The sequence below is a fragment of the Salmo salar genome, chromosome 19 (genome assembly GCF_965601325.2).
Source record: "Salmo salar chromosome 19, fSalSal1, whole genome shotgun sequence".
NCBI lineage: Eukaryota > Metazoa > Chordata > Actinopteri > Salmoniformes > Salmonidae > Salmo > Salmo salar.
In genome coordinates this window covers 72,283,098-72,295,438 of record NC_138309.1, presented here as the reverse complement: position 1 = coordinate 72,295,438, position 12,341 = coordinate 72,283,098, and the positions used below count along the sequence as shown (strand labels likewise).

Genomic DNA, 12,341 nt, shown 5'->3' with positions numbered 1-12,341 from the left:
ATATTCTTTCCATTTCTTAATAATGGATTTAATGGTGCTCAGTGGGATGTTCAAAGTGTCTTACATGTTTTTATAACCCAACCCTGATCTGTACTCCACAACTTTGTCCCTGACCTGTTGGGAGCGCTCCTTGGTCTTTATAGTGTCACTTGCTTGGTGGTGCCCCTTGCTTAGTGGTGTTGCAGACTCTAGGGCCTTTCAGAACAGGTGTATATACACTGCTCCAAAAAATAAAGGGAACACTAAAATAACACATCCTAGATCTGAATGTATGAAATAATCTTATTAAATACTTTTTTCTTTACATAGTTGAATGTGCTGACAACAAAATCACACAAAAATAATCAATGGAAATCCAATTTATCAACCCATGGAGGTCTGGATTTGGAGTCACACTCAAAATTAAAGTGGAAAAACACACTACAGTCTGATCCAACTTTGATGTAATGTCCTTAAAACAAGTCAAAATGAGGCGCAGTAGTGTGTGTGGCCTCCACGTGCCTGTATGACCTCCCTACAACGCCTGGGCATGCTCCTGATGAGGTGGCGGCCAACTCCTGGACAGTCTGTGGTGCAACGTGGCGTTGGTGGATGGAGCGAGACATGATGTCCCAGATGTGCTCAATTGAATTCAGGTCTGGGGAATTCCATAGCATCAATGCCTTCATCTTGCAGGAACTGCTGACACACTCCAGCCACATGAGGTCTAGCATTGTCTTGAATTAGGAGGAACCCAGGGCCAACCGCACCAGCATATGATCTCACAAGGGGTCTGAGGATCTCATCTCGGTACCTAATGGCAGTCAGGCTACCTCTGGCGAGCACATGGAGGGCTGTGCGGCCCCCCAAAGAAATGCCACCCCACACCATGACTGACCCACCGCCAAACCGGTCATGCTGGAGGATGTTGCAGGCAGCAGAACGTTCTCCACGGCGTCTCCAGACTCTGTCACGTCTGTCACATGTGCTCAGTGTGAACCTGCTTTCATCTGTGAAGAGCACAGGGCGCCAGTGGCAAATTTGCCAATCTTGGTGTTCTCTGGCAAATGCCAAACGTCCTGCACGGTGTTGGGCTGTAAGCACAACCCCCACCTGTGGACGTCGGGCCCTCATACCACCCTCATGGAGTCTGTTTCTGACCGTTTGAGCAGACACATGCACATTTGTGGCCTGCTGGAGGTCATTTTGCAGGGCTCTGGCAGTGCCCCTTCCTGCTCCTCCTTGCACAAAGGCGGAGGTAGCGGTCCTGCTGCTGGGTTGTTGCCCTCCTACGGCCTCCTCCACGTCTCCTGATGTACTGGCCTGTCTCCTGGTAGCGCCTCCATGCTCTGGACACTACGCTGACAGACACAGCAAACCTTCTTGCCACAGCTCGCATTAATGTGCCATCCTGGATGAGCTGCACTACCTGAGCCACTTGTGTGGGTTGTAGACTCCGTCTCATGCTACCACTAGAGTGAAAGCACCGCCAGCATTCAAAAGTGACCAAAACATCAGCCAGGAAGCATAGGAACTGAGAAGTGGTCCGTGGTCACCACCTGCAGAACCACTCGTTTATTGGGGGTGTCTTGCTAATTGCCTATAATTTCCTCCTGTTGTCTATTCCATTTGCACAACAGCATGTGAAATGTATTGTCAATCAGTGTTGCTTCCTAAGTGGACAGTTTGATTTCACAGAAGTGTGATTGACTTGGAGTTACATTGTGTTGTTTAAGTGTTCCCTTTATTTTTTTGAGCAGTGTATATATACTGAGATCATGTGACAGATCATGTGAGACACAGGTGGACTTTATCTAACTAATTATGGGACTTCTGAAGGTAATTGGTTGCACCAGATCTTAGTTAGGGGTTGAATACATATGCAAGCACCACTTTTTATTTTTTTAATTTCACATCACCAATTTGTCCATTACATGAAATCAAAATCAATTTAATCTGGTCTGGTTTCCTGAATTTCCGCCTGACTGACATACCCAAAGTAAACTGCCTGTTACTCAGGCCCAGAAGTCAGGATATGCATATACGTGGTAGGATTGGACAGAAAACCTTCTGAAGTTTATAAAACTGTTAAAATAATTTTTGAAACAATAACAGAATTGATATGGCAGGCAGAAATCCGAAGAACATCCAACCGGGTTTTTTTTTTTGAGGTCCCAGGCTCTTATAATGGAAACCTATTGTTTCTATGTAAATCCGTCTCCCAGATTGCAATTCATATGGCTTCCACTAGATGGTAACAGTCCTTATTCAAGGTTTCAGGCTTTTTTTTCTGAAAAACAAGCAAGAATTTTGAGTTTTGGTGAGAAGAGCACCGGAACAATATCAGTCTATCAGCACGCGAGGGAGAGGGCAGGGCGCGCGCTTACACATTTTCCTTTCCTATTGAACATACTACTTTCCGTATGAAATGTTATAGTTTATTTACATTTAGAGTACCTGAGGATTAAATATAAATGCCGTTTGACTTGTTTGGATGAAGTTTAGAGGTAGCTTTTTGGACTCCTTTGTCTGCATACTGAAATCGATGCGCCAACTAAACTGACTTTTTGGGATATAAAGAAGGATTTTATCTAACTAAACGACCATTCATGTTGTAGCTGGGACCCTTGGGATTGCAAACAGGGGATGATCTTCAAAAGTAAGTGATTTATTTAATCACTATTTGTGATTTTATGAAGCCTGTGCTGGTTGAAAAATATGTTGTGGGGCACCGTCCTCAGACAATCGCATGGTATGCTTTTGCCGTAAAGCCTATTTGAAATCGGACAACACAGTTAGATTAACAAGAATTTAAGCTTTTAAATGATATGTTCATGAATGTTTAATATTACGATTATTTATTTGAATTGCGCGCCCTCCAATTTCACAGGTTGTAAATGCAACAAAATAGGAAAATCGCCAAGGGGGGGAGAATACTTTTGCAAGGCACTGTTGATAAGAGAATTATCTAATAAAGGTAAAATGAATCAATAATCCATTATTAATTAGTAGTTATGTAGCATGGATAATGAATAATTAATGTACTGAACGTTAGTCCCATAAGGTCTAGTAGAGGCCCGGGACAAAATGTGTGTGTGTGTGTGTGTTTTAGTGGGCCTAAGATAACAACAAGTAGACTGTGCTTGACCCGGCAGCTGAGGAACTTGGAGTAACTTAGAGGAGAAAGGTAATGACCCTCAAGGTTTCCTAATCTCGGGGGAACCACAGACAGCGCTGGATAGTGATTAACAGTGGTGGGAAGTCAAGGGAGAGATACTGTTCACCTACTGTTTGTGTGTATGTGTGTGCGTAGGTTATCTACTTTTGGTGTGGAGGTGTGTGCGTAAGCAGAGAGGGAGGATAAAATGAACTTCTTTGTTAATGTTGGGCAGAACGTTCTCTGAATAAACTGTACAGACCTTTTGCTGAAAGCTGAGTCCTTGCCTAATTATTAACCCATTGTCTTACAAACCTTGGGAATTAGTCAAGGCTTATTGATTGTTAATTATTATAATTGGGATAAAATAATTCCCATGACAACTGTATATTCTGTTCTACCCTCAGAAATGACAGAATACCCAATGGTGCTGGCTGTTGCTGTGTGCTGATTGACCAGCAGGAGTGGGCAGTGGTGGAAATGGTGAGGGCCAGGAATGACATACAGCTGTCTGAAGTAAAGCAAGTCATTGAGAGAAACGATGACACCTTTGCTAATGTGGCATCCGTCAGCCTATCAACAATCGCCCGTCTTTTGAAGAGGCACCATGTATCTTAAAACACATTTACCTGGTGCCTTTTGAGAGTGAAACAACTGCAGGCTGAGTATGTTCAGGTACAACACTATATACTGTATTACTGTTACTATTTGATTGACATGCTACTTCGCAATATTGGAACTATACTGTAAAAATAACTAACCAAAATATATTTTTAGAGTGTGATGGTGCTTGATGCTGCTGTGAACCATCACAAGTATATCTTTGTTGATGAAGCGGGATTTAACCTGGCTAAAACTTTGGAGCTGTTAGTGGAAACTCATCGGTCAACGGGCGACCGTTCAAGTGCCTGGACAACGTGGGGGAAACCTCTCCATGTTCGCAGCTATCTCTGAAGATATACCTGCCCCCATACTATCCTTTCCTCAACCCTATTGGATCATTTTTTTTCAGCATGGAGGTAGAAGGTATAGGATCGCCATCCCCATGAGCTTGCCACCCTGCTTCTGGCCATGGATGAGGTATGAGGCGACATCAATGCAGACCAATGTCAAGCTTGGATTTGTTATACCAAAAGGCTTTTCCCGAAGACATTCACTGTGAGGTGGATGAGAATTTATGGCCAAATGCTCAAAACAGATTAATGCGGGCTAAACGTTATGTTTTATTTTCATTCATTTAATTTGTTTTATTCAATTTCCTACATTTGATTACAGACAGTACACCAATGTTGCAATTATATCAAAACAAAAAAAAAACGGTGTAATCTACTGTACTTTACAGTACCATAGCATATTACTTTCAGCACATTTTTCTTTTGTGAACAATTGTTTTTTATTGGGTCTGTGAGAGAAAAATGTGGTATTTACCTGATTTGTTTGATATTAATAGTTGGCAATTAATACTTAACAAATGGGAAGACATTTCTGTCCTACTAATGCTGTGTTTTTATGGTCTCCACTCTAGTTCCCTACAGCTAATCTGGACGTACTGTCCCTAAAGATGGCTTGAGCTGACAAATGAGTTAAAGACTGCATTACATAGAGAAGAATGGGTTTTACTAGATATAGCTTAGGAGTAGAACAATCCCTCATTGTCTCAAAATCACCCTTGCAAATGGGAAACTAAGCCAGGGTGGGGTTAAGACAACAACATACGTGCAGATAATGACAGGATGAACCCAGAGTGGCTTATGATGACCCAATCTGCATAGGAGGGGTTGAACAAACCATGACTAAGCATTCTTAGTGTCAGCTATATAAAGAACTCTGCGTAAACTCTGTGTAAAGGTTAGGCTACTCGGCCCAACAGTCAAGATTGTTGGCTTGACTAGTCTCATTATTGCAATAATTCATCAATATTAAATAAAGATGATTGTTTGAAGAAGTCTCTCAGTATGAATTTCCACAACAGGTCACAAGGGCAATACAACCATAAAAATGTAATTACACTCCCCCCTTTTTTTTGTCAAATTAAAATAAACAACACACACTACACTAGAATATATACAGCAAAGACATTTTCTAACATAACACCATAAAGTAAACATTTTACATCAAATCCAACAATTTACAGCGGCAGGTAGTTTAGAGCGGCAGGTAGCCTAGTGGTTAGAGCGTTGGACTAGTAACCGAAAGGATGCAAGATTGAATCCCTGAGCTGACAAGGAAAAAAATCTGTCGTTCTGCCCCTGAACAAGGCAGTTAACCCACTGTTCCTAGGTTGTCATTGAAAATAAGAATTTGTTCTTAACTGACTTGCCTAGTTAAATAAAGTAAAAATAAATAAATATACTTTCAGCACTTCTAATGGTGTTTTGAAACACATATCTTGCATTGTTTGCTATTGGATTAACTGGTAGTTCAAACAACAAAGTTGAAAAGATGTCATTATGTTGTTTTGGTGATGAAACCAATGTTATCATTACATTTCACAATAAATGTGTATGTTGAATCAATGGTTGTGTGGTGAGAGATGTTTACAATCCAAATGAATGCACAATGACAGGTTTTGAATGTGACTGGCTTGGAGTTTTGTACTAAGAGTTGTGAAAATGTACCATATACTTGTGAAAATAGAACCAAAGCGATTAAAAAAAAAGCTTAATCTCTGAGGATAGAACTGGCATAGGTAGGATTGAAATACCACACCATATCAATAGGTAGGATTGAAATACCACAACATATCAATATAGAAGGCTATGTTACTGTATCACAAAGCAAGTCTCATTGACTTGATATGTTCTGTAGACAAGCAAGGAAACATACGTTGTTGAGAGTAGAGACATTGAAATTCTCAACATGTGTTCGCTATGAGTGAGAGAAAGAGAGAGAAATAGAGCAGGGAGAGAAAAAGATAGACTAAGTGCATTGAATCGCGAAAGTGGAAAAACTACATGTGTAGTCATTATGGAGGGGATTGTGCTTCGAGAAAGAAAACCAAAAAATCTGTTGAGTTCAATCAAGTGTGTGACAAATGGATGACAATGACTCTCTATTTGTGTCCCAAATGGCACCCTGTTCCCTATATAGTGCATTACTTTGTCACACACAAATGTAGTGCACTATGGAATAGTGTGATTTAGGATGCAGTCAATGACTCTCACAGCAATGAGCTTTGGAGGACAGTAAAAAGTAAATTAGTATTACTTTTGAGGTTTAGGCTTACGGGCATATCATAATAATGATTATCCCCTGAATGAGACATAAGTCCCCCTAAATGCAATGAAGTCAAACTTTGTGCGGCATCTCTAAATAATTCTAATTCAACCATTCTTCTATTTGTTTCAAATTCGATTTGTACTGCTACAGTGGTAAATATTAAAATAAAAGCTTATTCCAAATTAAACGAACACCCCCACCTCTGTGTGTTTAATTACTGCTGTGACCTAAATCAGGGTCTTAAACAAATACACTTTGAAACAAAAGTATACACCTCACACACATGGTTATGGGCTTAAAGAAAATACATGTACCATATCAGTTATAGAGTTGAAGTGTATTCACTTTTGAGTTTGCACCCCAATGTTACACTTTATATACATCACAGAAGACTGAAATAGAACAAAACTGTTTGACATTGAAAGACCGGATTTTCAGGTAATAAAAAAAAGGTTTGTTAATTATGAAAAATATGAATACCATTCAATCAATGATGCCACATTTGACTACAGGAAAGGGCTACACATTGTTTTCCTATGTGGCTGCCCTTGTCATCCTGCCCCTGTCTGTCCCGTATCTCAGCCCCTTTTCCTTGACTAAACTCTGTTTTAAGTCTGCTCTCTCCATGACATTCAGTAGAGTGAATAGGTGAACGCTATGGTCGCTTATTGATGTCACCTGTTAAATCTACTTCAATCAGTGTAGATGAAGGGGAGGAGACATGTTAAAGAAGGATTTTAAGCCTTGAGACATTTGAGACATGGATTGTGTATGTGTGCCATTGAATGGTCAAGACAAAAGATTGAAGTGCCTTTGAACGGGGTATGGTAGTAGGTGCCAGGCACACCAGTTTGAATGTGTCAAGAACTGCAATGCTACTGTTTTTTTTAGGCTCAACAGTTTCCTGTGTGTATAAAGAAAGGTCCACCACCCAAAGGACATCCAGCCAACTTGACACAACTGTGGGAAGCATTGGTGTCAACATGGGCCAGCATTCCTGTGGAACGCTTTCGACACCTTGTAGAGTCCATGCCCTGATGAATTGAGGCTGTTCTGAGGGCAAAAGGCGGGTGCAACACAAAACATTAGAAAAGTGTTCCTAATGTTTTGTATACTCAGTGTTTCATTTAATTATAATGTTACCATTCTAGTGAAAAGCTAAATAAAAAGCATGACGCACACCCACCAATGTTTGTAAACTGTATAACATTAACATAAGGGTGTGGAAAATTGCCAGATTCTTAAATGATAATGACAATCATTGTTGCATGATTAAAGGGTTAGCACAAATTGCAAGTAGCCTACAGGGGGGGAGAAATTAGCTCATCCACTCAGCCAGGCAAACACAAACAGTATTGTGTGTTGACTGTGATCAGGGCAGGGGAATATAAGTGTCTTGTTTGTTTAATGAACAAAATAAGAACTAGGCCTAATTATTTAATTTGCATGGTGGAACCATGTAGCCTATAGACTGCATAGTCCAGTAACATAGCTTTATTAAAGTTGTAATATTATATATGATCAAAATATGCTATTCTATTCTTTTGAAAACAAATGCTAATATTATAAATGATAATATTCCTAAGGACCTGCAAAAACAAATGAATAATGGATTTCTTTGTGATGCTGTGTATTCTATGGTTTGGGAGTGTGGATTTGGATTGGGATCCTGCCAGTATGCTCTGAATTACCAGTAGGCTAATCAATTAATATATTTAAGACTGGTGTATCATGGTCAACAAGTGAGGAATCATAGGGAGATGGAGATAACAGTGTTTAGGCTACTATTCATAATCACACTGGAATGTAAATTGTGCGTTGCTCAGAGGAGAGAGGCTCAAGTTGTGTACAGTAGTGCTTCACACCTTTCATTAAATTACAAAAGGTGAGTCTAATTGCGCAGTAGCCTAGGTTATGTGTAACCCCCCCCCCTTTGCAGTAGTGCCTTTGTTTGTCTGCAGAGAACATGTACAGAACTTGTATACATGTATACAATGAATTGCCTTAATTTCAATGTTGAACTGTTGGCTGAAGCCTAGGCTACACGGGTCGCAAACCATAACACAACCTTCCGAAACAGTTAGATTGGAGCAGGATAACTTATGAATTGCCTATAATAGGATACAGTATATAGATTAGAAAATGTAACATAGGTTTTTGGTTTTTGAAACAGTTGCTCTCTTCTCACCCATCAGACTATTCTCAAAGTGGCAAAGGCAAGCGCGCATATCAAGCTTAGTGACCAGGAGCACTTATTTCATTTTCTCTGGTTTTGCCTGACAAAAACAAAGTAGGCCTACATTTGTATTATCCATATAAAATACAGTTTAGCAATCTATTACGAATGCAACGTTGTCAGAACAATAATAGGCTATTGAGGTTTCATTGATCATTTTCGTATTTCAGATAGAACTGATTTAGGTGGCTACTGGCTATATTGCTAAAGATAGCTGTGACACCACACTGCTTTACATTTACATTTACATTTAAGTCATTTAGCAGACGCTCTTATCCAGAGCGACTTACAAATTGGCTTCAATATTATGGGATGAAGATGTTCTGGGGAAAAATTATTACGATATTTGTGAGGAAGAAAATGGTATCCAGCCAGTTGGCAATGAGCACTGTGCCCTCCAAAGGGATAATGTGCGTGCATGGGGGTCGCAAGGTTTGAACCACTCCACTTTGGGGGTCACAGGGAAAAAGTTTGAGAAGCACTGTAGCAGTCCCCGGTCTGAATGACGGACTCGACTGCCCCCTCATGGTGAAAAACATAAATGCAGGTTAATGTAAATCACAAGTACATTTGCATTCTATTTACATTTTCCTGCTGAGGAACAAAAGCATGATCAAATGAAGATGCCAGATCTGTAATCAGATATATTGGAGGATACAGAGATACAGGTTCTGTACAAGGTAAAGCATTGGTAAACTCTTTTGAGTTTTCACTTGTTGCTCTCAATATAGCTCAACTGAACATTTTACAACATATTTTTAGATAACCTCTGGGGCTGTAGGTAGAGTAGAGACAGCTGAGTTTTTTGGGGCTGCCTGCATGGGCCTCATCTGGGCTTTCAGACTGGCAGTCCCAGCAGTCATCACTGAGCTGTACTGTGCATCCCCCTGACCAAGCCTGTTTGATCACGGCTGTGTGTGAGACTGTGTGATCACGGCTGTGTGTTTCTATAAATAATGGGGCCAATGTGTGACTTTGGGATCAATAATTCAAAATGGTTAGAAACAAAAACAAAAAAATATATTTATAAAATTGAATATATACAAATTGGCCCATAACTCCACCTACATAACAACAGAGGCTTAGGACTATACATCCTTTAAGCAGAGTTCATGCAGACATTGGCAAGTCAAATTTAAGGATTTTCAGGGACTTTTTCAAGCACTTAATTGTAATTTTCAAGGACCTCATTGTTATATAATTGTATAATTTATATAACTGTGTCACGTCCTGACCAGTATAAGGGTTATTTGTTATTGTAGTTTGGTCAGGACGTGGCAGAGGGTATTTTGTTTATGTGGTTCGGGGTGGTGTTTTATGTAGTAGGGTGTTTGATTTATTATTTCCGGGGTTTTTGGGGTTATGTTCTAGTTTTTGTATTTCTATGTGGTCTCTAGTCTTTTGTATTTCTATGTCTAGTTTATTGGGGTTGGACTCTCAATTGGAGGCAGGTGTTTTCTAGTTGCCTCTGATTGAGAGTCCTATATATGGGTATGTGTTTGGTTAAGTGTTTGTGGGAGATTGTTTCTTGTTTTGCCTGTGTGAGCATGACAAGACTGTTTTGTTGTTCGTGGGTTCTTCATTTTGGTGTTCTCTTGATTTAAAATAAATTAACAAGATGAGCATCCACATTCCTGCTGCGTTTTGGTCCTCTATCCCCGACGACAACCGTTACAAACTGTGTATATAGGGCCTAATATAGAATCCTCCCTCCCCCAAAAAGCATGTGAAAAGTGTAAAAAAAAAAAAAAAGTAGGCCATTACCATTTCAACATCCTCCATTCGCTATTTCAAATCAAATCAAATTTTATTTGTCACATGCGCCGAATGTAACAGGTGTAGATCTTACCGTGAAATGCTTACTTACAAGCCCTTAACCAAAAATACAGTTCAAGAAATAGAGTTAAGAAAATATTTACTAAATAAACTAAAGTAATAAATAACATAAAATATCAATAACAAGGCTATATACAAGGGATATCAATTTGCGGGGGTACAGGTTAGTCAAGATCATTTCTACATGTAGGTAAATGGGAAAGTGACAATGCATTGACAATAAACAGCAAGTAGCATCAGTGTAAAAACAATTGTTTTTGATTGTTATATAACTGTATAATTTATATAATTGTGCATATAGGGCCTAATATAGAACCCTCCCTCCCCAAAAAGCATGTAAAAAGTGTTAAAAAAAAAGTAGGCCATTACCATTTCAAGAATAAATATTTTTTGGGGCCTTGCCAATGCATTGATATGAAAAGTATTATTACATCCTAAATTTGTGAGAATAATATGGACATTGCCTGACTAAATAGATTGGATGCATACATGGCGATTTTTCTGTAGCATATGTAGCCGACGCAGGCACACATAATAAAGTTGTTAATAGCGGTAGCATTAATCTCACCATTTGAATCTCACCATGTCTGTTTTTATAATGAGAGAGTGACGAAAAACCAGGTTCCTTTTTAATGGAAGGATTTGTATGGAAGCCAAGTTGAAGCCATCTTTAGATGTTGTAGTCCTCATAATAACTGCACATGGTTGTACCACAACAGGGTAGCGTAACACCCTTCAATTGAAGTGGCGGGAAACAAGCGAAAGTGGCCACATCTCTCACAAAAACGGATAAAAAATTATATTACAGATAATTATAAGGGAGCAGGAAAATTTATAAATTGGCTACAATAATTACAATAATTTTTTACGCACCAAATTGGGGAAATGTCTAATTTTCAAAGTAGTCCTATTTCAGTACTTGATTGTCTGAGCTCCAAACTCAAACAGTAGGCTACTTCAAGTCCCCTGTATTGTTTAAAATTGAAGCTCTAACATGGAAAACAAAATGTATTTCATTACCAGATTATATTGTGAATAAGCGCACCAGGCTATGTAATTTGTTGTCATTATATCCAGAATAAATAATAGGAATAGCATTGGGTGTTGCGCCAATAGTCTATCCTACACAATTGTGCACAGTAGACTCGGTGTCCAATCTGACACACAAAAACGTATGAAAACATGAACTCATTACATTGATGCTTTCTCTGTTAAATCTAATGAGACCTTACTGTAAATCAAGCAGACAACAACAGATGATCAACGTCAATTTGCTAGGGAAATTAGATTCAATGTGGATTCAGGCACAACTGTCTTCACCGGCGTAACGAATGAGATACCAAAATATTCTGGACATTCCTCGCAAACACCTTTTTTCCAGCACTTGTGTTGTTGTTGTATCGCATGCACTATCACAACAGCTGTTCGTCACTTGACTGTCATTCGGAAAATGACGTCCTGGATCTGAAAATATCCTGGCATAACTAATCAGCTTGGACACCAAATAACTATTGAACAAGTATTATGCGGAATTATTGAAGAACCATGTTAATGACAGTTTATTTTTATTGATTTATTTATTTCACCTTTATTTAACCAGGTAGGTTAGTTGAGAACAAGTTCTCATTTACAACTGTGACCTGGTTAAGATAAAGCAAAGCAGTCCGTCACAAACAACAACACAGAGTTACACATGGAATAAACAAACATACAGTCAATAATACAATAGAAAAAGTCTATATACAGTGTGTGCAAATGAGGTAAGATAAGGGAGGTAAGGCAATAAATAGGCCATAGTGGCAACATAATGACAATATAGCAATTAAACACTGGAGTGATAGATATGCAGAAAATGAATCTGCAAGTAGAGATACTGGGGTGCAAAGGAGCAAGAGAAATACAATAAATAACAGT

General features: G+C 39.2%; 1 protein-coding gene and 1 long non-coding RNA gene across 2 annotated transcripts in view; one reads left to right on the top strand and one right to left on the bottom strand.

Annotated features, from left to right (window-relative positions):
• LOC106579436 (uncharacterized) overlaps window positions 1-6,508 on the top strand; it is a 67,518-nt gene extending 61,010 nt beyond the window's left edge. Inside the window, exons 2-3 of the long non-coding RNA XR_001322654.3 lie at window positions 3,544-3,811; window positions 3,914-6,508. This is a non-coding gene — a long non-coding RNA (uncharacterized LOC106579436). The remainder of the gene's footprint in view (window positions 1-3,543; window positions 3,812-3,913) is intronic.
• LOC106579432 (cadherin-23) overlaps window positions 1-12,341 on the bottom strand; it is a 692,150-nt gene that overhangs the window by 397,500 nt on the left and 282,309 nt on the right. The window lies entirely within an intron of this gene.